This window comes from Cebus imitator, unplaced genomic scaffold (genome assembly GCF_001604975.1).
Source record: "Cebus imitator isolate Cc_AM_T3 unplaced genomic scaffold, Cebus_imitator-1.0 Scaffold243, whole genome shotgun sequence".
Taxonomy (NCBI): Eukaryota; Metazoa; Chordata; class Mammalia; order Primates; family Cebidae; genus Cebus; species Cebus imitator.
This window is the reverse complement of record NW_016107558.1, coordinates 71,351-97,183: the sequence shown is the minus strand read 5'-3', so window position 1 is coordinate 97,183 and position 25,833 is coordinate 71,351. Positions and strand designations below refer to the sequence as shown.

The following is a 25,833-nucleotide window of genomic DNA, read 5'->3' as shown; positions in this document are numbered from 1 at the left end:
AAAAAAAAGGCCAGGTGCTGTAACTCATGCCTGTAATCCCATCACTTTGGGAGACTGTGGGGGGCAGATCACCTGAGACCAGCCTGACCAACATGGCAAAACCCTGACTCTACTAAAAATACAAAAATTAACTGGGCATGGTGGTGTCTTGAACCCATGAGGAAGAAGTTGCAGTGAGCAGAGATCGCGCCATTGCACTGCAGCCTGGGCAACAGAGTGAGATTTCATCTTAACAACAACAACAACAGCAACAAAAGGAAGACGAGAGTAACAATGAAGGGCAATAGCTTAGCAAATGAAGGACAAAATTAGTTGAACAAAGTCGTAGGAGATGACAGATGAGAGAAAGCCATTGGATTTGGTGGAAAAGCACATTTTGATCTTTGATGAGCAGGTAGTTTCAGAAGTTTTAAAGTCAGATGAAAGCTGGCAGAAACTAAGATGAGATTGAATCAGGATAGAAATTAGAAGTGTTAAGTACAGAACAAATATTTGAAAATTTTAGCAACTTAAAGAGAAATAATTTATGGGTGTTAAAAGGAATGGAAGCTGAATCAAGAAAAAAACTTACAATTATGCAAGAGAAAACCTTCTCATATTTGAAAAAGGAAGGAATCCTATCTATTGAATCAAGTTGAGAAACATTGGCTAATTGTGGAGTGAAATTCTGGGGTTAAAACAGAGAAAGGTGAGTTAGAATTTAGTTCAAATACTCATTTCAGAAAGTAGGAGACAATATTTACCTAGATTATAAGGAAAGATTAGAGGACATGTTGAAAATAATGGAAATCTTATTTTTTCTTTTCTCTCATTAAAATTCATGCCCTGGGGATAGAGTCTGTTCTTAAACAAATATAAAGAATTCTTGCATGATCTAGGTCCTGCCTGTGTCCACATACTCTTCTTCCAGTGCTATTTTGGCTGCATTTTATTCTAAAGGCACAGTATCTCTCTTTCAACAACTGGATCAGGCCTTGTTTTTCCCAGCTCAGGACACTAGCACATGATCTTACCTTTCTTGGAACTAGTTCTGCTCTTTTGGTTCAACTAATGCAACATATAATCCAAATCTCGGTAAAATATCCCATCCTAAGAGACTTCTTCCTTAAACCAGCAATTCAGCTTAGGTTTGTCTATTTTATTTTGAAAGCAACTATTTTTTTTTGAGGAAAAGCTTTGGAGCTATGAATGACCTCGACACTCCTGAATTTGGAGACTGTAACTTACTGTTGTAAAATGCATGTGACTGGCTACAGTTGGACTTTGCTGACAAAGGGAAAATTAATCCCCATTCTTAGCTCTTTAAACATAAACTAGACGATTTTCCCAATTGTCCAGTGAAATATAGGAGTGTTCTAAACACTGCATTTTGTGGATTCTAAGACTCATATTAGCAGCTCTGTTTTATAGTTTTTCGGGGTGTCAACTGAAGCTGAGTTCTTCCAGATAGGATTTTTGCCATTTATTTCTTCCATTAACCAACCTGGGACCTCTTTACATGTCTGGTCTTTGGGACCATAAGGGGGTATGAATTCGGAGTTGCAAATCTGTGTGAGCACTCCTTACGGTTCAAATTCTCAGGAATTCAAAGGACATTTGTTTTCCCTACCTCTGTCTAGTAACAAGATCAAGACATGCAAATTTAATTTTGCTTTCTGTGTTGTAGCTTTTATTTATCATGAATTTTACACTTCGATTTTCAGCCTTGTCTGGGGAGGAGGGTATTTCCTATCAGCTTCTCCAAACTTGATTTATCTTTTGTATGTGAAATAGTAATGTGTCATAATCAATGACAATTTATAATGTATGGTTTGTTATATGTGATGAAGTAAGGCAGTATTTTTCTCCTGGTTCACAGAGCCTATTTGTAGGAGTTTAGCTAACCAATTAGCTAGAAGAGTTCCTTTTATGTATTTACTGGTTGAGGAACAATTATTTTTTGAGTGCCTACTGTATGCCAGGGAATGCTGTAGGCCCTGGGGATTGAAAGGGAAAAAAAATCACACTCAAATCCCTGCCCTCATGAAGTTTAAGTCTAGCTCCTATGTAATATTGTGAAACTGCAGCAAAATTGCATTTACCATACTAATCACCAGTGTGACCTGAGTCATTCCTGTTGCAATATAATATAATCCCTTTTATAGAACTCATTGCAAGTATAATTAAGTCAAAGTGCAATAGTTGGCTTGTCTTTCCTCATTGCAAACTCCATGGGTTCAGGTACTGCTGTTTTTGTTTGGACCAGGAGTCCCTGCACCTAAAGCAGGCTTGGGATCAGGTGGATGGACAATAAACAGGAACTAATAAGGGAGTGTGGTGTACAACATTGACCTAAAAATTGACAAAGTTCTAATCCTCAAGTAAAGGTCTTTCATCAGTTTTTATCTTAAAGGTGAATACAGTAAATTTGACTCTATTAAATATGATTATAAATTTAGTCATAGTTGAACTTTTTCAAGAAGTGGAAAAAGAGGGTTTCAAACTATAAATTTTCGAATTTCCCACTTCTTGAAAAAATACTGAATTACTCACATTACAGTTCACACTAAGAATTATGATTATCATGCTTTCCTACATGCTGTAGTCTTAGGAAAACTTTTCAGTCTCATATATTCAATTCTTTAGACATTATCAAACTTATTTGCTTAGCCCCTTTTATTTTATTTTACATTTTGATTATCAGCTCTCATTATTGTGCTTTATTTTCTTTTTTGGAAATACTGTTATTCAAAGTCACTTCTTTACATTCTATCCCAAAGTCCATTGTCATCTGTGACATTAAGAGACATCTCTATCCATTTCTTCCACATTATAGCTAGGTATTCATATTTATTTTCTGTAGCACTCTGGCAGTATTAGGCCAGATTTTTAAGGCTTATAATTATTTAATTGCTATTGATTCTACCGACTTTTGGTTCTTTGAATTCTCTGTTTATTCTGACCTATTATTGTTCAATAGATGTAATGGCCTTTTGATCTCATTAATGTTAAGTAGCAATTCTCTATTTTTTTTCTGACTCATTAAGAAAATATTTTCTGAAGATAATATTATTTTATCCTAGGCCCTTAGATACTCTTGTCTTTTGTTAAACTTTCTTATTTTAAATAGTGACATTGTGACTTTTATCTGTTTATTTATATATGAATTTACTTTGGTTGCTATTTCTTCTCATATAAAACTCAAGATACTGCTGAATAATGTAGACCAGGTGGGTGTTCTTTTTAAAAACACAGCACATTCCTGGGCTCTGACTTCCAGGGCAGGGCAGGCTAGAGGGGACCCACTCCTGACACTGAGGTCCTCAATCTGCTCACCAGTTGGGACATCCCAAACAGATCTAGGGATGAAGACCAAGAGGATTGGACCTCTTTCTATACCATGAAAATTGTTTGTTTGCAGGCAACTCTGAGATACAATCATGGGAATTTGGGGAAGATCTCTACCATAAGCTTTCTTCTGCTGAATACCTCTGTACCTAGGACACTTAATAAAACACAAATTTTCCAGAATCACTATGACCTCCGTGGCTACATCTGAGGCCATAAACACAAAATTTGTTTGAGTGCTTTGTATTGAATGAGATTTGTGCCTAGTGTAGCAATTTAACAAAACTCCCTCAATTTATAAGAAAAAGTAATGTATACAGTACGTATAAGGTCACTGTGATAATAAGACAATATTCTGTTTTGTAAAATAAATGTTTCATTTTATTAACTTGAAAGTAAACATTTTTAACAATAAATGTGAAATAATCACACATCTACACTTATTACTTAACTTATATATACATGTATAAACCATTTACTATATAAAATGGTTTCCATAATAAATCACTTTAATAATAATCAAAATAATGGTTTATAAAATAAACCATTTATTATTTAGAATAATTGCTTTGCTTCTGATTATTCAGGAGAGAATTTTATAAAAATTCTTCATACACACATTTGACTTCAGTTCTTTGTTATCAGTAAAAAAAAAAAAAAAAAAAAGCCACTTTGTGATTATTCTAACACAAAAGAGAGCACATGGTCATGGGATAACTAAGCCAATATTAATATTAAGGCAGTTTTCTTTTAAAAATTCATTTTGTGTCTATTTGTTATTTCCTCACCATAATCGGTTACTATAACACTTGGAAAGTTGTCTTTAAAGACTTTACTTACAGCAACATTCAATACTTGGAGCTGAGAAGCTACATACTCAGCAATAATGACTATAATCTATGCAGTTTCTCTGCCCCCTCCCTGTTTTATTTTTTTTTTTAGAGGCCATGCTAATCTTCTCTGTATCGTTCCAATTTTAGTATATGTGCTGCCGAAGTGAGCACCCCCTCCCTGTTTTTTAAATAAATGTTCTGGGTAACATCTGAGCATCCTAAACTGCCAGTGGTTGAGGTTGCTTCAGGCTAACGTATTTCTCTTGTTTGTTCACAATAAACTGAGAATGTGACTTGTAATATAAAAAAAAGTTGTATGGATTTGAATATAAGGCAACTACTTCTGCTTTGTTTTTTGAGAAAAATTGCACCTTACATTGAAGTATGTGGTAAAAATAAACTTAGTTTGGATCCCTTAAAAATGGGTACTAAATTACTCTAACAAAATCATCAATTATTACATTAGAACTTGAAGCTATGATTTTAATCTTCAGCCATCTGAATTGAGTGTAGTTGTCAAATGCAAATCTGATTTTTCAGAGGTAAGGTAAAAAGTAGGGGATAGCCCCATTCACAGGTAAAAAGTTAATTATTTGGGTAAAGTATTGGGCAAAGGACTTATACAAAAATGATCTAATCCAGGGAGAATGATTTAGCAGGTGACATCTTGAAGTTCGCAGGAAAAAGGCTTAGAATGCAAATATCAGCAAAAGATAGCAAAGGTGCTAGTTGGAGGAAGACAGAGATTTTGTGTGTTTTGTGTAAATTGGTATTCTCAAAGCTTACAGCTACGCCTGGCTTCCTGATGACTCAGCATGTGTTTTACTCTTCATTGAATGAATGTAGAATCAGGCTTTGGATATGTCCCGATTATTTTTTTGGAGTTAAAATCATTTTTAATCCTGTTTCTACCAATTATGAGTCATGTGACTTTGGGCAAGATAAGCCTTAGCTTTCTTATGAAAAAAATGGAAATTTTAATAATTCATATTCTTTTTTTTTTTTTTTTGAGACGGAGTTTCACTCATGTTACCCAGGCTGGAGTGCAATGGCGCGATCTCGGCTCACTGCAACCTCCGCCTCCTGGGTTCAGGCAATTCTCCTGCCTCAGCCTCCTGAGTAGCTGGGATTACAGGCATGCACCACCATGCCCAGCTAATTTTTTGTATTTTCAGTAGAGACGGGGTTTCACCATGTTGACCAGGATGGTCTCCATCTCTTGACCTCGTGATCCACCCGCCTTGGCCTCCCAAAGTGCTGGGATTACAGGCTTGAGCCACTGCGCCCTGCCAATAATTCATATTCTTAAAGGATTTTCTGAAAAGTAAATTGTGTAATATTTATAAATTGGCTACTAACTAATATTAACATTTACTATCACAAGAGTAAAAGATTCTTGTGTTCCCAAGAAAAGACTGTGTTTTGGGCATCCTAACAAGCAATCACCAGGACCAGCTTTAAATCCTTCTCAATGATAAGTGGCAACTTACTTTAGAAGCTTTAAGAGCTGCATTTCTGAAGCCCAAACAGTGACTTAAGCCTTTGGCTTCCAAACATCAATCAATGAGCAACAATCTCACTTCAGTAGCCCAGCCCATGGAAGTCAGCAGACAGCCAATCCGGCTCCAGTAATCCTGTTAACAGCTAAAGGCCCTAGTCCTGCCCAATTCTAAAAACCTACCCATCCCGGAGCCCACACCTCCATAAACCCCGTAAGACGAGTTCTCTGCTATTCTGAGAGAGATTGTTTTACAAGCACACTTCTCCCTCAGCCTTGTTAGTTTGTTTCATATATTAAATAGTGGGTGGTTTCCTTGACATGTGTCTGACATACAAGAAACAGTTAATAAATTTAATAATAGTATTATGGCTGTTTCCATTGCTATTAGTCTTAATCATCACATTACCAATGTAGGGTACACTGGGAGATTGCCTGCCTCCTTCAGCAATCATGAAAAAAATTATAAAAAGAATTAGGGAGAAATGATGGAAGATTTTTCATCAGTCCTTTCAGGATAACTTTGTTACGTAAGGCAGAGCTGTGGTGGGAAGAAGGGTGCTCTGTATTATTACTTCTCAGGAAATCCATGCAAAGTTAAATAGCAGAACTATGAAGCTGTAGGCAGATCAGACAGGGGTTCTTTAAAAGCTAATCTGTAAAATATGAGGAATGCTAAATTTTCAACATAGGAGTAGAAGAGCATGCCTCTGCCTGGGTGCTGGAATAGAAGAAACCACCACTTTTACTCTGGGGTGGAGAAAAGTTTATGTACTTTCATCTTACCCTGCTCTTACCCACTCCAACCTTTCAGCAATAACTGAAGAGTATTAGAAATTCCAATGATCTTTGCTTTGTACTTTTATTCTAGGTGATATAATACATGAAGACTGATGAGTCACGTCCTGAGCTGCGTCCTCCATATTACCTTTTGGGGCACATACTGAAAAGCCAGATATAATTTCTAAAGTTTTCTTTATTGTGTGAAGCTCCGCACTAAACCTATTCTCCTAAAGCCCACTTGGCATTTTCTATCTGGGTGAAAGGGAGTGAGGATGGGCTTAACTGACAGTAATTAACTGACCTTGAAGGCCTAGAGTTTTTCCTAAGGATACCTTGTGCTGTGAATAACAAAAGTTAGGACCTAGTTTTGCCCTACCTAGGAAACCTCTGCAGGGTGGGTTTACAGCTCTTACTTCATCTTTACATATAATTATGTTATTAAGAAATCACTCCAAGTCTTGATTTTCATTGTCATCCTTACTTCCAAAGGGACAAATTAACTTGAATTAATTTGAGTAAATGCTGATGAAGAGTAATTCTTCTTTGTAATTTTCTAATGTCATGATTTGCATTGACTAGAAAAAATTCTTTTTCAGGAGTCTAACAATGGTAATTTGAGCTCCTAAATATTAACGTCATGTTGTTAAACAATATGATTGATTGAAGCTATCAACATAGTATTTCACAGCTTTACTTGAAGAGCAAGTTTAAGAATTTCTTTCTATTCCAAAAGAATAGTTGTTTTGATATTTGAAAGTCTTTATAAAGAAAATTTGTAAAACAAAAATGACTTTATTACAAGGGATTAGTATACATGTAGTAAAATCAACTATAGTATCAAATACTGCATTATATAAAAGTAAATATAAAGAATATGTAGTACTAGGCATTATAAAAACAAGGGCTGGATACAAGGGCCATGTATAAAAATTAATTGTATTTCTACACATTAGCAATGAACAAATAGAAAATAAAAACACCCCTCACAATATTTTTTAAAATATTAATAACTAGAAATAAGTGTACAATAGTTATGAAGCTGTCTACATTTATAAGTATAAAACTGCTGAGAAAAAGTAAAGAAGGCATAAGTAGAGAAATACACCATGTTCATAGATTGGATAACTTGATATTGTTAAAATGCTGATTATCCCCAAAGCCATCTATAGATTTAATACAATGACAGTGAAAACCCCAATCTTTTCTATGAGGCGGGAATTCAAAAGCTGATTCTAAAACTTATATGGTAATACAAAATGCCTAGAATAGACCTGACAATATTTCAGAAAAAGAACAAAGTTGGATAGCATATAGTACAAAACAGAAATATTTTCTATACAGCTATGGTAATTAAGACAGTGTATTGGAGTGATGCAGTTTAGGACGTGCTACCCCAAAATATGACACCTTGTCATGTGAGCAAACAGCAGAAGTAGAAAAGCCATCTCATTTTCCCCTTGATTTTTCCCTTGAAATGGGTCATAAGACCTTCATGGAAGAGGTGTTTTTCCTATATCCTGAAAAAGGAATATCCTTATCTCTGAAGACACAGAGACTTAGAGAATAATCTAAACAAATGGGCCTTGATAAGTCCTGTTTATTAACTCTCTCTGCCCCGATCCTGGTTGGACTATTACCATTGGATCATAACCTTAGTTTAATCATACATCTCCATGACTATCCATCTCTTAAACCTAAGCATAAAAATATGCATTTACCTATTTTGAAGGGGCCTTCATTTCCTTATTAAGAATCCCATGTCATGTAAAACACATATTAAATGTGTATGCTATTCTTCTATTAATCTGTATTTTGTTATGGAGTACTTAATCATAAACCTAGTGAAGAGAGAGAAAAATGTTTCTTTGCTCCCATAGGAAACAGATAAAAATCTTTCCAGTGGATAACAATGGAACTCATTGGTGTCCAAAAGTATTTTCACACATATGTATTCATTTTCTAAAACAAGCGCCACTGCAACTTGGTGGAGAATGGATAATCTTCTCTATACATGTTCCTGGATCAATTAGATATCTTTATGAAAAGCAATGAATCTTGATTTCTACTTTATACCATATACAAAAATCATTTATGGATCATAGTCTTAAGTGTTAAAGGCAGAAAAAATAAAACTTCTTGATGAAATTATAAGACAATATCTTCATAATCTTTTGGTGATTTTTTTCTTAAAAACAGTCATTCCAAAACAATAATAAAGAAAAAATTAAAAGATTAATGAATTCACCTTTATTAAATTCAATGCCTTCTATTTATCAAAAGACACTATTATAATAATGAAAAGTCTAAGACTGGGAGAAAATATTTATAGTAGACAAACCCAGCAAAGGACAGGACTTCTGTCTAGAAATTATAGAGTACTGCTAAAAGTCAGTGGGATAAAAACAGATAATCCAATTAAAAATGGTCAAAAGGGTTGAACAGACACATGACAACAGGGTATTTATTCACTATGCATATGAAAAGTTGTTCAATATCATTAGTCATTATGAAATGCAAATAAAAATTTGATGCTACCATCCACCCACCACAATGATAGTTGTGATGCTGGTGACTGAGTGGATTAACTGGAACCCACATACATTGCTGCTGGTAGTGTAAATTTACAAAGTTCCTTTGGAAACTAACAATATATTGTAAGGCTAAACAAATGCCTACCATAGGTCCTAGCAATATCACCCACCCCCTATTTTGCCTTTCACTCCTTATATAGACACATATATCCAGAAGAAATAATTATAACAAATATCACGTACAAAAATATTCATTACAGCTTTACTCAACTCAAACATTTATCAATGGAATGGATAAGTACATTGTGGTATATTTATATATTTAATATTACAAAGAAATAAAAGTGCTACATGCAATACATGGATGACTCTCCATGTATTGGAGAGTCTATGTGTCTGTGCATACTCAAAAACACAAGAGAGTAAGATTCTATTTATTTGAATGTCAAGAAAAAAGAAAATTAATTTCCAATGGGAAAAGTCAAAATAATTGTAACCTCTTAGAAAATGTTGTCTAAGACAGTGGAAGGGAGATACTTATGGCATGTTGAGTATGTTTTATATTTTGTTCTAGCTGGTGGTTACCATACGTGTGTGTGTATGTTTATGTATATAAATGTATATGTATACATATATGTATATATGTGTGTATTAGCATTGTTTATATTAACGCATGCATATACATATACATATATACACACACACACACACTGTGTATGTATGTACAATGTATGTGTGTGTGTATGCACATATACTTATACATAGAAATTTATCAAGTTCAATAAAGATGTGTGCATTTTACTGTACATATGCAATTTCAAAACCACACAAATGCATAGAAATCAAGCCAATATAATACCATTACATATACACCAAAATAAGTAAAATGAAGATAGAAGATACTAAATTTTGAAGAAGGCAAGAAACAACTGAAACAGTCACATATTGAAGGTAGGAGTGTAATTGGAAAAACCAGTTTGGGAAACCATTTGGTAGTATTTACTAAGACTGAACATAAGCATACCTCATGACCAGCAGTAATACTTCAAAATATATGCTCAAGAGAAATGTTCATCAAATAACATATACAAAAAGCAGTAATACTATTGTAGTTATAAACTGGAAACAACCTAAAATATCCATCAGCAGTATAAAAATCAACTGTGGTATATCAATACACTGGAAGATTATAGATTAAGAAAACTGAATGAATTCCAACTGTGAATAATGTTGTAAATAAATATTATAAAAATGCTTAACAAAAAATGCCAGACAGTAGGATTACTCACTGTGCAATTACATTTATAGAACATTGAAACTCAGACAAAACTAATCTATGAGGTTAGAAGTGAGGATAGTGGGAATTATTGGAAGTGGGGGAGTCAGTGGCTAGTTGGGGACTTTAGGGAGACATGTGGTGTGCTGTTAATATTCTAGCAATATTCTGATTCTTGATCCGAGTGACTACATGAATATATTCACTTTGTGATAATTCATCAAACAAAGAATGCATGATTTGTATACTTTTATGTTTGTATTTATTTCTTAATAAAAAGTTTACTTTTAAAGTAGTAAGGTCTCTTAAGGTATCACATTCTATTTAAATTCTGTTACAGATTTTAGCTTAATTAATGCAACAGATGTGCCCTTATAATTAATTAAATCATAGTTGCAATCAAATTCATTTGCTTATTGATTTATGTGATCATTCTGAAGGTATTTTATCTTCATTTGCCTTTGACATACAATTGACAGAGACCTCAAATACTTCAGATCAGGTGACGATTCCTCCCCATTTCTGTGTCAAAGACCCCCAATGAATGTATAATTCATTCACAGTATTTTTTTTTTTTTTTTGCAAAAGAATCTTTAAAATAACCAAATTTACCTATTGGGTAAAGTTGAGTTTCTATATATCTATTTTTTTCTAAGTAAGATCTATAGTATCATAAAATAAAATGCTAGTGGTTAGAATAGACAACAGAAAGTATATAATTTAACCTTTGTAATTAGGAAAATAAAGGATCTGAGGCTCAATAAGAAAGTGACAGGCATTAGGTTTGTCATTCATTCATTGACTCATACATTCAAATTTTTATTTATTTAATTTACAAATGAAAATGAAATATACTTACGGTATATATAATGATGTTTTGAAATGTTTATACATAGTAAAATAGGTAAATCTAGCTAATTAACATATGTATTACCTCACATGTAGGTTATTTTCTTTTTGGTGAGAACACTTAAAAGCTACTCTCAGCTATTTTCAAATATATAATACATTTTTATTGTCTTTAGTGACCATGTTTTAAAGTAAATCTCTTGAACTTATTCCTCCTAACTGAAATTTTATATTCAATAATCACATCTCTCCAATCCTCCCTGCCTCTCACTGCCCCTGGTAACTACCATTCTATTTTCTACTTCTATAAATTTGACTTTTAAGATTCCACATATGAGTGAGATCATGTGGTATTTGTCTTTCTGCACCTGGCTTATTTCACATAACATAATGTGAAATATTATTTCCAGGCTTATCTATGTTGTTGAAAATGACAGGATTTCTTTCTTTTCTAAGGCTGAGTCATACTCAATTGTGTATATATATTTAATCGCCATTTTATTTATCCATTTATTTTTTGATAGACACTTAGGTTGATTCCATATCTTGGTTATTGTGAATAATGCTGCAGTGAATATGGAAGTGCAAATATCTCTTTGGCACATAAATTTCTTTTCCTTTGAATATATACCCAGTGCTGCAATTGCTAGATCATATGATAGTCCTTTTTAAAATTTTTTTGGGAAACTTCATACTGTTTTCCATAATGGTTGTACTAATTTACATTCCCACCAACAGTATTCAAGGGTTCCCTCTTCTTCATATCCTTGCCAACACTCGTTATTTTTTGTCTTTTTGATAATAACCATTCTAATAGATGTAGGATGATATTTCACTGTAGTTTTAATTTTTATTTCCTTGATGATTAGTGATGTTGACCACTCTTTCATATACCTGTTGGCCGTTTGTATACCTTCTTTTGTAAAATGTTTATTCAGGTCCTCTGCACATTTTTAAAATCAGGTTATTTGTTTTCTTGCTATTTATAGAGTACCTGGACACTTTCTTAGAAATTTGGATATATCAGGGAAGAAAATGAATAAAGATTCCAGCACTAGAGCACTTATATTGGAAGACAGATAATAAAACAATACAAATAAATATAATGAATAAGTGAATTTGGTAATATGCTAAGTAAATGTTAAGTAATGTTATGAATAAAGAAAATGTCCAGGTTGCGGGTGGTGAGATAGGGTAGGCGGGGCTTAGGAGGAGTAGCCAATTGTCAGCGAATGTATATTGATAAGGCTCAGATTTAAACCAAGTCTTGAAGAAAGTGAAGGAGCTAGCCATGCAGGTAGAAGTTTGGCTGGAAGTACAAAGGAGTAGTAGCCAGAACAAAGGCTCTAAAGCAGAAGCGTGACTTGTGTGTTTTAGGATAGGAGGCAGTCAGTTTGGCTGAAGTGTACTAAGCTAATGTAAGAAGCACAAGAGTAGGTCAAAGAGTTATCAGAATAGGGGGTTGGGCACAGAGCAGGCAGAGTCTTGTAATTCCTGGTAAGGACTTTTCATTTTACTCCAAGTAAAATGTCAAGCTATTGAAGGGTTTTGGACAGAGGAGTAATATAGTCTGACTTATATCTTAAAAGGATCACTTATGGCTTCTATTTTGAGAATAGACTACAAAGAAGCAAGAGGAAGACCTGGGAAACTATTGCAGCAATCCAGGCAAAAGATGGTGTTGACTTAGTTCATTGTGACAGCAGTGAAGAGAATGATAAAGGGTCAGATTTTAAGCATATTTGGCAGGTAGAGTGACATGACTTTACAGTGGATTGTATGTGGGCAGTTAGAGAGGGTCAAGGAGGATTCCAAGGGTTTTGATCAGAATCATAAAAGGATGGTAAAACGGAGTTACGGAGATGCAAGACAGATGTCTGGGGAGAGCAGCTTTGCAGGATAAAGTTCAGTAGAGATGTTAAAGTTATCACATATATGAATCTGAATTTGGGGAGGAAGCTCTGAGTTGGTGGTAAAAATTGGAATTGCCATATATTATTGCCTGAATTGTGTCTTCTCCAAATTCATATACTGAAGTGGAGAAACTCCTGGGTCCTCAGAATGTTACTATCTTTGGAGACAGGGCTTTAAAAAAAGGTGTTTAGATTAAAATGAGGCCTTTAGAGTAGACCTTAAACTTTCTGATGTGTTACTTGAAGAAGAGGAAATTTAGACACATAGAGAGATATCAAGGGTGCACACACATGGAGAAAAGACCATTTGAGGTCACCGTGAGAAGCTGATCTCTGCAAGCTGTGGAGAGGGGCCTTAGGAGAAACCAGCTCTGTTACCCCTTGATCTGGTACTTCCAGTCTTCAGAAAGCTGAGAAATAAATTTCTCTTTTTAAAGACATCTAGTCTATGGTATTTTGTTATGGCAGCCCAAGCAGACTAATACACCATATAAATGGCATTTGAAGGCATGAGAGTAAATGAGATCATCAAGAGAATGGGTAAAACCTGGGACACTTCAACATCCAAAGGGTTGAATGAGAAAAAGATATGGAGGGAGAACAACTAATCAAATAGAAGAAACACACAGAAGAATGTTTCCTTTGTCAGTAAGTGAACATACTGTGACATGCGGGGAGGAATGTTCAACTGTGATGAATGTGAAGCAAAAAGAGTACTGAGAACCAACTGTGAATTTGTAATGTAATTGTTTTTGATGAATTTTATAAGTTCAGTCTCAGTGAACAATAGAGGCAAATATCTGAGGGAAGTAGATTTGAGAGAATAGAAGGAGAGGAATTGGGAATAGTAACCATAGAAAACAATTTTTGAAGAGTTTTGCTCTAAAGAGGAGCAAAGTAATGGGTTGGTAATGGGCGGGAAAAGTGGAATTATTTTTTTTTAAAGATAGGAGTAATAAAATGTAAGCTGATGACATGATCCAATATAGACAAAACTTTGACGGTGCAAAAGTGAGAGAAACTGCTGGAGCAATGTGCTTGAGTAGATGAAAAAGGATAAGCTTTTATACATGGTATTAAAACACAGAAAATTCATCTACGGTAAGTGTGGGAGCCAGTGTGAGTGCAGATGCCAGTAAGTAGATATTATGGTGGGAGATGGTTGAAGGTTTGATCAGATTGCTTCATATATTTTTCAGAAAATATGAAACAGGGTTATCAGCTGAGGGGGGAAATGGAGAAGGAGGTGCTGGGAACCGAAGGAAAGAGAAGTGTGAAGAGTTGTAAAGTAATAATGAACTAGAAAGACATAGTATAATTACCTGACAATATTAGGGATTCTCTAGGAGTAATAAACATTATTTTAAAAGAGATCAGTTAATTTGCTTATGTGTTTTTTATCAGCAAATCTCAAATCCATAGTTTCAGGCAAAGAGTAGGGTGAAGAGCTGTGGTTTTAATAGGAAATACAGTGACACCAGTGAAGGAAAATAAGTTGAGGATACAGGAAAGGAGGTGATTATAATGATGGAGAATTGAATTTAAGCTACACATAAAGGGAAGAGAGGAAAACAAAATGCCGAGGATAGGGTAGCATTGCAAAGATCAGTGGAATGGATGTCCCAGTAGGACTGAGAGTTTTGGATCACCATTTGGCAACGTTATAGTAGTAATTGTTACAAGCAAGAGTCATTGATGGATGCTAAACTTAGTTGACAAAATATGATGAGAAATTGAATATTTATAGTCTCCCTCCCTACAAGATACATGTTAGTTACACAGAGAAAATATTAACTTTGCAGTGGAGAAATCTGCATGTAACACCTTGACCAAATGACCAAAGTAAATATCAGCAATAATGGGATAAACCAACATCCTGTAGCACCTGATATGATGCATTGAGAAGGGCGCGCCACTTCTGTGACATTAGTTTGAAAAATGCACAACTTGATTTTAATCATGAGGAAATGCTGACAAACCCAATTGCAGGACACTTGAGAAAATAAATTGCCAATACTCTTCAAAAGGGTTAAGTTCATAAAAGTCCAAGAAAAAATAAAGAACTGTCCGAAATTAGAGGCAACATGACAATCAAATGCATTATAGGATTCTGGATTAAATTCCATACTAAAAAATAAAAATATCAGTGAGACAACTCATGAAATTTCAGTAAGGTTTATGGTTGTCACTAGTATTGCATCACTCTTAATTTCCTAGCTTTCATAACTATACTTTGATAATTATACTGGCTTTGTAGGATATTAACATTTAAGGAGGCTGAGTGAAGAAGACATGGGAACTGTTTTTTACTATTTCTGCCACTTTTTATGAGTCTGAAATTGTTTTAAAGTGAGAAGCTAAAACTAGACTGTGCCGTTGAGGTACCAGACGGCATGGGGAGGAAATGCGGGAGGTGGTGGTCAGAGAGTGAGATACATGCAATCGTAGGGTCTTCATGGAACTGATGAGGCTTGAATTCCAAGTCCCCCACTCCCACCTTACAGGAGCTTATTTCCTGGGAGGGGCTTTAGCAATATGTTCATAAGGATATGTACTTTTGCCATATTTATAGATGTAAATTATTTTGACCACAGTCAGTTAAGACCACTCTCTGCAAATCTAACTTCTTGTCTGCAATACTTGCCCATTTGTTGGATGGCAATGGAGAGAGGCCATAGGCATTTTTGAGATCTTACAAAGTCACGTCAAAGATACAGAGTTTCCTTTTTGCGATGTGATTTGTGTGCATGTGTGTGCGGTTTTAAGTCACTCCTGTGGATAGGGAAGTTCTTGTGACAATGGCTATGGGAGACACAAGAGCCACTGCTTGGAAAATGAAAGAAAGCCAGTTATGTTAAAGGAAGAAAGTGAAGAGAATATTCATAGACTAATTTTGGGATAAAAGGCATTCTTCTGATGATGGTTTCTGAGGGACACAATAGAAAAAATTTAGGAATCAGGGGTGGGTAATAAGAGAGGACAAAAATCAAGTATGCGTAGGGTCCAATAGGAGATTAAAGCTTTGGAAATTAAGGCAACTTAGAGTTCTTGTGGTAACCGGTGTAAACAGAGACGAGGTTACAAGTAGATTATTTCTGGTGGTTTTAAGAAGTGTTGTTAGTGACAGAGACAGATGTAGAATTTAAGAACTTTACCCACTAAATTATTTGCTTCTTGATTCATCATTGAGATTAATATTCCCATATTCATGGGAATATTCAATTATGTTAAATGATTTTATTGTTTCACCACACTTTGTAGAATTTATTGTGGTGTTTGCAATTTGACAGGCAGTCTTACTGAATACTTGAGAAAATGAATACTTATGCTTTCAGTAATAAACTAGAAATTGCTTAAGGATAATCAATGTGATTAATATTTTTGACTAGAGGCACAGTTATATTCATGTTAATGAAAGGTAAATACAGCAATTCTGTCTGATTTCACAAATCAATTTAATTTCATAAATCTTAAAATGTTTCATGACAGGAATGGTTGGAACCTCCAGCTCATAGCTTTTCTATTCCTGTCTAAAGCACTGTACAATCACTTAGAAATGTATTAGATAGATAGATAATGCATTAAATAAATTTTAGTACAACTGTTACAGTTTTCAGACATTGAAATTGTGTAATTCTGATTCTGATTTGGTATTATTATTCTAAACAAGTACTTGCCAACTCTGCTTCATCTCTCCCTTAAAAAACCCAAACAAACAACATTTTATTGAGGGATAATTAACATATAATAATGTGCATATATTCTAAACAAAGTTTTAATTTTTTTATTCTTACCAAAATTTACCTTTATATCCACAAGTTACCACTTAGCAATATCTAATAATATATGTATTTCAGAATTAATAATTGATTAATGAGTTAGTAATTAATATAAAGAATGATGATTCTGTTAAATATCATTTTAGTTTGATTATTTACCCAGTTTTTGGTGTTAGAAACTAAGGATTGTTTGGAAATATGTTTTACTGGTTCAAGTACCCTTGACAAATGTGTAGAAAATTAGACTCATTGTACCAATTTCTTCCCATATAATACAGGTGAAGTGTAGCAGAGTTGAAAAAAATCAAAATATTGAAACTACTATTAGGAAGAAGAAAAAAGACTTATGTTCTTTAATATCTGTCAGGATAAATAGACGTTGTGTTTTATTGCACCCCCAGGAAAGGCTAATTAGATGAGCACATTTTTTTTTTTTTTAACCACGAACCTTTGATTAAGGAGCATATTAGTTTCCTATTGCTGCTGTTACAAATTACCGCACTTAGTGACTTAAGGCAACACACATTTATTCTGGAGGTCAGAAATTCAAAATGGGAAAGCAGGGCTGCACTCCTTTTAACGGCTGTGGGTAAGAATCCATTTTCTTGCTTTTTACAGCTCTAGAGGCTTCCTGTATTTCTTATCTTGTGGCCCCATTTCACTCTGACCTCTGCTTCCATTGTCACATGGCCTTCTCTGCCCTGACCCTCCTTCTTCCGATTATAAGGACTCTTGTGAGTACATTGGGCTTGCCCAAGTAGTGAGAGTAATCCTCTCATCTAAAGATCCTTAACCAAATCATACCTGTAAGGTTTCTTTTGCCACTAAGGTAACATTTAAAGGTCCAGGGATTAGGACATGGATATCTTTGGGAGACCAGTATTCAGTCTGCTACAAGCTCTAACAAATGTTTATTTTCAGTTATTTACGGTATAAAATTGTATGCAGTTATCACTAAGATAAACAATGACATGTCATTATTTGGATTTTTCTCTTTAACATCAGGCTTATGACTATTATCTTAGTCACATCCAACAATAGGGTAATTTCTATAATAGTGAAACTGATTTTTGGTTAAAATAATGTTATGAAGTTCTATCATAGGGCAAACCATTGGGTGATGAGATTATATACAATTCCAGGACTCCTTGGTCCTCAGAGACTCTATACCATGAAAAGCATCCTGTACTGAGTGAGTGTTATACTCATTGAAGACACTGCTTGAAAGGTGAACTGAATATTTATTTCAAGGAAGCTGAAATCCACAGCTTTTATATAAATGCTGCTGTTAGAACTATAGGTTTATCATATATACCAGATAATTATCTAATCATATCGTTTAGTGGATGAAGATAAATGCTGTACTAAGAAAAAACAAATGGATAATTTGAGTCCATTGTGTACCTGAAGTATGATATGCTACCAAAAATAATTATTAGATATAAAGCTTGCTCAGAAATAATATTGTCTATATCAAGAAAAATAATTCTGCCAAACTTGGATCTGATCATCCACAATCTAGAATACTTCATTTTTTCTAATACTATATTTTATAAGGAATGTTTAAAAGATACAGGAACATTTGAGAAGAAAGGTCACAGAAAAATAATCAAGCCATATGCATGATCTAAAGACATTTTTACTTATAGGAAATTATTGAATAAGTGTATTTTTGAGGAAGGTATGATAGCTCTTTTCAAATATTTAAAATTTGAAAGGGTGTGGTTAAGGTGGAAAGACAGATTAATGGGTCAGGGGGAGATTTATCTTGCCTTGATGAAAAACCCAAAACTAAAGGTCAGAATTGTCTTTAGATTGACATGAGTTTGAAGTGCAATAATTCCTATCTTCAAATTCCTTCAAGTTATCTTCAAGTTCCACAGATTTAACCTGAGACAGTTAAAAATCCATCTTTTTGAATTAAATTTGAAATAAATAGGTTTCACTATATTTGAAAAAATTTCCAAAACACTGATGGCTGTAGCAACCTATTTATATAACATTTATCAAATAGATACTTAACTCAAATATCCAAGATGTTTCTTTAAGATAGGCAGGTAAATAACAGGTTAGGAATAAAAAAGTTTAGTTATATTCTAAAGTACGATGCTTATTTCTTAGTGCTTCATGATTATTGAGGCAAACATTTTATAAGTCATGCAAAAATGTAATTATGACTTTGAGTAGTTCATAGTCCTCAATTATGATGTAAGTGTTTATAATACTCTTGTAAAAACTAAATTGATAAAAACCATCAAATCTGTCATCTATTCATTAATAACATCTATGGATAAGTTGGCTCTTTGAATATAATATAACTAATGCTCAGAGATTTTCTTTTAATGAATTTTGTACATATCTCTGTTATTGCATTGTATTAAAATACCTTCTTTAGATTTCTGTTATATGGACTACATGATTAATTATGGGAAGGCAGAAATATACCTTACTCTTCTCTTTGTCCACATTTCCTTATCTAATGCTTGGTACAAAACAGCATTCAATCAATGTTGATAAAGTTGTAGTAATAAGGTTAATTAAATATAGAAAAATTTGTGGTTTACTTTATTTAATTAGGAACTGTTATAACAGACAATGTTGAAACTTTCTTTTATGAATGAGTCTTCAGAGATTTTCCACTCTTTGCTACTAGAATTTCATTTTTTCATATAAGAGATCAAAAGTTGAAGTGTCTATAGGGACCTAGGCTAAGAAACAAGAAGAAATGAAAACTGGGTTAGACCAAGGAGCACATATTCTGCCCCACCAAGAAGCTTCCAGAGCTGCTTAGCTCCAGCCAACTATTTCCACAAGGGACAGTGCAACCACACGTTCCAGGTTTTCAGCTGAAGATGAAAATCTAGATTTTTATATAAAAATGTTCAGTTTTTAAATTATTGGTCATGCTGTGGACCATAAAAAACATATCTTTGAGCCCCGTTTTACTTGCAGGCAGCCTGTTTGTCTCCTCTGCTTTTAGTCCTTGAATACTTCTATGGGTTGGAGAGAAAACACTCCAGATGAGAAGCATAACATGAATAATTTATGCCTCATAAATGATGTCCTAAATACAGAGAATAGACCCTGCTTTTTGAGAAGGATGGGACATGTTGGAAACAGATGGAGGTGAATACAGAGTGTGGTGGTTAGTCATACTAGGGAGAGCTACATAAGACAAGTTATCATGTTTAGGACTATGTTCCCAGAGACTGGGTAATTTATAAAGGAAAGAGGTTTAATTCACTCACAGTTCCACATGTTTGCAGAGGCCTCACAATAATGCCACAAGATGAATGAGGAGCAAATCACATCTTATATGGCAGCAGGCAAGAGAGCTTATGCAGGGGAACTCCCATTTATAAAACCATCAGATCTCATGAAACTTATTCACTACCACGAGAACAGTATGGGGTAAACTGCCTCCATGATTCAATTATCTCTACCTGGTGCCGCCCTTTACACATGGGGATCATTACAATTCAAGATGAGATTTGGGCGGGGACACAAGCAAACTGTATCATTCCATCATTCACCTCTCCCAAATCTCATGTTCTCATTTTTCAAAACCAATCATGCCCTTCCAACAGATCCCCAAAGTCTTAACTCATTTGAGCATTAACTCAAAGGTCCACAGTTTAAAGTCTTACCTGAGACAAGGCAAGTGCCTTCTGCCTATGACTAACTTGTAAAAGCAAGTTAGTCACTTCCTAGATACAATGGGGGTACAGGCATTGGGTAAATACAGCCATTCCAAATGTGAGAAATTGGCCAAAATGAAGGAGCTACCACCTCCAAGCAAGTCTGAAATCCACTGGAGCAGTCAAATCTTAAAGCTCCAAAATGATCGTCTTGATTCCATGTCTTAGATCCAGGCCACTCTAATGTAAAAGGTGGGCTCCCATGGTCTTGGGCAGCTCTGCCCTGTGGCTTTGCAGTACAGCCTCCCTCTCAGCTACTGGTGTTGAGTGTCTGTGGCTTTACCAGGTGCACTGTGCAAGCTATTGGTGGATGTTTCATTCTGAGGTCATGAGGATGATGGCCCTCTTTTCACAGTTCCAGTAGGCGGTTCTTCAGTGGGGACCCCTTGTGGGGCCCTCAACCCCACATTTCTCTTCCACAATGCCCTAACAGAAGTTCTCCATAAGGGCCCTGCCCCTGCAGCAAACATCTGCCTGGACAACCAGGCATTTCCATCCATCGTCTGAAATCAGGCACAGGTTCCCAAACCTCAATTCTTGACTTCTGTGTACCAGCAGGCCCATCAACACATGGAAGCAACCAAGGCTTGGGGCTTGCACCTTCTGAAGCAATGGCCTGAGCTGTATGTTGACCTCTTTTACCCATAGCTGGAGCTGAAGCAGTTGGGATGCAGGGCACCATGCCCTGAGGCTGTATGGAGCAGAGGTCCCTGGGCTCAGCCCATGAAGCCATTTTTCCCTACTAGACTTTCAGGCATGTGATGGGAGGGGCTGCCATAAAGGTCTTTAACCTGCCCTGGATACATTTTCTCCATTGTCCTGGTGATTAACATTCCATTCGACTCCTTGTTACTTATGCAGATTTCTGCAGCTGGCTTGAATTTCTCCTCAGAAAATGGAGTTTTCCTTTCTATTGCAGGGTCAGATTTCTGCTCTGCTTCCTCTTGAACGCTTTGCTGCTTAGAACTTTCTTCTGCCAGATACCCTAAATCATCTCTTTCAAGTTCAAAGTTCCACAGACTTCTAGGGCAGGGGCAAAATGCCACCACCCTTTTTGCATAGCAAGAGTGACCTTTACTGCAGTACCCCACAAGCTCCTCCTCTCCTTCCTAGACCAGCTCAACCTGGATTTCATTGTCCATATCACTATCAGCATTTTGGTCAAAGCCATTCAACAAGTCTCTAGGATGTTTCAAACTCTCCCCATCTTCCTGTCTTCTTCTGAGCCCTCCAAACTGTTCCAACCTCTGCCTGTTACCAAGCTATAAAGTAGCTTCCACAATTTTAGGTATCATTACAGCAGCACCCCACTCTATCAGTAATAATTTACTGTATTAGTCTGTTCTCACACTGCTCATAAAGACATACCTAAGACTAGATAATAGAAAGGAAAGAGGTTTAATTGGCTCACAGTTCTACATGGCTGTGGAGGCCTCACGATCATGCCAGAAAGCAAATGAGGAACAAAGTCACATCTTATATGACAGCAGATAAGAGAGTTTGTGCAGGGGAAATCCCATTTATAAAACCATCAGGTCTCACAAGACTTATTCACTTCCGCTTATTCGCCATATATTTCTGGGTACTGAAAATATTTAACACTGTAGACTCACAGCATTAAGTCAGTTATGAATTATGGCTTCAGATATGTTTGGTTTTATCAGTGCGTTTTTCTCAAAACTTTTCAGTATTTTTTAAAAGATGTACTTCCTTCTCAAATTACCTATCCCATATTCAGACACATTCATTACTTGCATGGCAAAATAACAAAAACAGATTGGAGGGAATCTTGAAAGCAAATAACACTGTTTTTTCTTCACAAAATCATCATTATCCACACATGAGTTTTACAAGAGTAACCTTTCTGAAATTTTACTTCGATGATTAAAATAGTTGAATAGGAACTGTTTGTTCTTAGCAGGTTGGATAGGACTAAAAGATTGAGTGAAGAAAAGAAAGTAGATAACAATAATATTGAGAGTCAGAAAAACAGTAACAACTGATATTATTATGAAAATTTGGTCTTTTCTCAGAATTTCAAACACCAAAAAATTACTATATATTCAAAAAAGTTAAAAAATGCTGTGTTTTGTTGCAACCAGTACTTTTTAAATGTCTAAAGAATTTTATATGTTTCATTTAATATATATATTGCATCTCTATACATTATTGCAACCAGCACTTGTTAGTTTTCCAAAGAATTTAGTCTTCTGTTGGTCAATTTTCTTTTACATAACGACTCTAATCAAATATCAGTTATATTTTCTATGCGGTATATATATGTATATAACATATATGCATTTCCACAAAGCTATCTCATTTTTATATAATTAGAGGGAACCTATCTTTCTAGTTTTCCCTTGTTATATAAAAATGAGATAGCTCTGTGGAAATGCATATATATAATTGGAGGAATAAAGGAAAAGTAATTAAAGAAAATATTTTAAAATGGAGCTATACGAAAGCATAAAATTAAACTGAAAAAAAAAAAAAAGATGAGGATTGGATAGCTGTCTAAAACACAGATTGCCATGGAGATAATGGCTATTTCACAGACTCAGAGACAGAACTGTGGAACAGCAGATATTTTCCCTCCAGTTTTTGTGGCAATGTGATTGGCAAAGACGCAGGTGCATTATCAGCTTGATACTGCCCTGGAGGAACTGATGGAGATAATTATGATTTCTAGTAGGAAAACTGACCTAGAAATGATTTGTTATGTAAAGATAAAATGTATATTTATTTCCTTCCATGCCATGACCTTGGGTTTGAATTTTAGATTTCTTAGGTACTTCACTGGAAAACTCCAGTCTTATTTGGGTTTGATTGTTTGACCTCAGGTCTCAAGCTTTTATTTTTTATTTTGGTTTATTGAGTCTTTTTAGGTATAAATAGTTAGTTTTTTCATTTTAGATGTGCTGAAAACCTGCAGAAGACTCACAGAAAAGTGGCTTGAGAAAAAGTGAGGACATTTGCAGATTAAAAAAAGAAAAACAATTTCCTATTTGGGGGAAAATCTCAGAGATGAAAGAAATTGTCTCAGGAGGATTTCTCAGCATCATAATCTTCCTAAACACTGAATTCTTTTATTAAGTATGGAAATCACGTGTCACGTAAAGATAAGATGGTCAGAGTAGGAAAAGTTCTTACAATATATTGCTAATGATAATCCCTGAGGGAGTAATTTTAAATGATTTTCTAATGTGACAAGCAGATTTTTAATGATTTTCTCATCTTGAATCCATAAAACACAAGTCCTAGTGTGTCATAATAAATACAACCTGAGCTAAAATTTGATTTCCCAGGTGCACAGGGTTTTATTTAATATGAAATGTTCTACATAGGCATTGGAATTGCCATTGGTCGGGCTTCATTTCTATCTATACCTATGGGGATCATAAACAATCTTTTAATTGAAATGATAATCCATAACAGCATCGCTGGTTGGTGTATGAGCAACAGAGACCTTAATGTGAAAATTCTTCAAGTTTAATAGTGGTAACTGTTGAATTTTAAGTTTTGTGCTTTTTATCATAGATAAAAATGTAATTAGAAATTTTAATTAAATGGAAAGGCAATAACAGTTGCTTGTCACATAGAGGGTAAAGTCTCAAAATACATTTTAATATTCCTTTTCACCAAAAGAGTATTAATAATTAATAATTTCATAACCTCATACCTAAATTCAATTCAGATACTCACATTAGAAAGTTTGCATTTTTAAGGCATTATAAGACTAACAAAATCTGTTCTTATTTAATAATATAAAATGCTTTTCCATAAATGATGTTTATTATTTTAGGACCTTCAAAAATCCTTCAAATTTGATTCTTGTAAAAAAGTAAATGAGTTATTTTTTTCCATGTACTAAACAATTTGTTTCTCTTGATGAAACAGAAACATACACAAAGGTACACACAAGACACAGATACACAAACACAATTTTACTAACAGAATTGTTGTACATGAAAGTGATTTTTTAGAAAGGTGGGTGTCTTTGTGTATTTAGATAAGGATTTGATAAATTAAGAAGGCTGTGACTCCCAAAGTGTAAATGAGAATCTTTGTGGTATATACAAGGTCAAGGGAAATGAAGCGGCAAAGTTAAACACAGCATGCTTAAATACGGCAGAAAATTATCACTAGTAATAACAGGAAAGTGGATTAGAAAGTAAGTATTTTTTTTTTAAAGAAGGATCTTTAAAATCTTTTAATATTCATCAAAAATTACTGAGAAGGTTTTACATTTTCTGCTTAGGAAAATATAAAAAAAGTTTACTTTGCTATGGAATCTTTGTTTTAAGAAAGCCTTCTAGCACTACCATTCCAAAAAATTAACATTGGAAATCACTATCTGCAACAAGAACAACAGTAACGCTGAGTCTTGAATAATGGCGTTCACAGAGAGACTGTGATGCTGACAATACACGTATTCAGAGATATACAGTCTCTGCTTTGCCAGCACCTACGGGCACAAAGAAGCTTAAGTTTGGTTCAAGAAATGGCCAGGGCAAGGAGTCAAGTTTTTGTAAGGATGGTTTCCAAGAGAAGAGATGGTTTGCATATACTTAAAGAAGAAGCACCTAAGTTTATTGATTTTAAATCATTTCCCTAAAAAGGTTTAGAGCAGCTTAAAATTTTTCATTAAGTGGTCAGTTCCCTGAAGACAGACTCTGGGTTTTGCTTACTGTGTAGTGTTTGCAGGATGGTGAGGGTAGTTTCTGACTCACAGGAGGTGCTTTACCATCATTTTTGAATGGATAAATGTACAGTTGAGAGCAATCATAAAATTCATGTGGAAAATGAGGACATTAGACTTTCATGTTAGAAACTGCTGACTTTTATAACAAGTCAGTATAAATTTAGATGAGATTCGGTATCACATATATGAAATCCAAATATATTTCACCAAGTTTGTGCCTGTATTAGAAAACACATATATAGGCACACATAACAACTACTAAACCTCTCCCCAATATTGTTTTATTCACCAAGTCCGTTTATATGTATCTACAGAGTAAGGTCAGTATTTTAAACATGCTAAGTTTAACCTTGCCACTCCATTTCCTAAAACACTCCTTTGGCTTTACTTTTCATTAGAATATACTCCAGATCCTCATTCTTGCTTACAGAAATCTGACCCTCCCTACCCACTTCTTCATCCTCATCTCTCCACCAAGCTACAGCTACATAATCCTTTATAGGTTCCAGCAACTTGTGAACTTTTACCACAGGGCCTTTGCTTGAACTTTGCCTGGCCTTTGTCTTCTGCATTTAATGCTCTTCCCTTTGATCTCAGTGTGGTTGGTCCATTTTTGCCATTCAGATGTCAGATTATTCAGAAGT

At 34.8% G+C, this 25,833-nt stretch overlaps 1 long non-coding RNA gene and 1 other non-coding gene across 2 annotated transcripts in view; one reads left to right on the top strand and one right to left on the bottom strand.

The window, feature by feature from the left end:
• Nucleotides 1–19,335, top strand: part of LOC119466949 — a 30,138-nt gene extending 10,803 nt beyond the window's left edge. Inside the window, exon 2 of the long non-coding RNA XR_005195460.1 lies at nt 17,408–19,335. This is a non-coding gene — a long non-coding RNA (uncharacterized LOC119466949). The remainder of the gene's footprint in view (nt 1–17,407) is intronic.
• On the bottom strand, nt 4,221–4,331 carry LOC119466953. Its single transcript, XR_005195466.1, has one exon. It is a non-coding gene; the product is annotated as a U6 spliceosomal RNA (small nuclear RNA).
• Nucleotides 19,336–25,833: the final 6,498 nt, after the last annotated feature.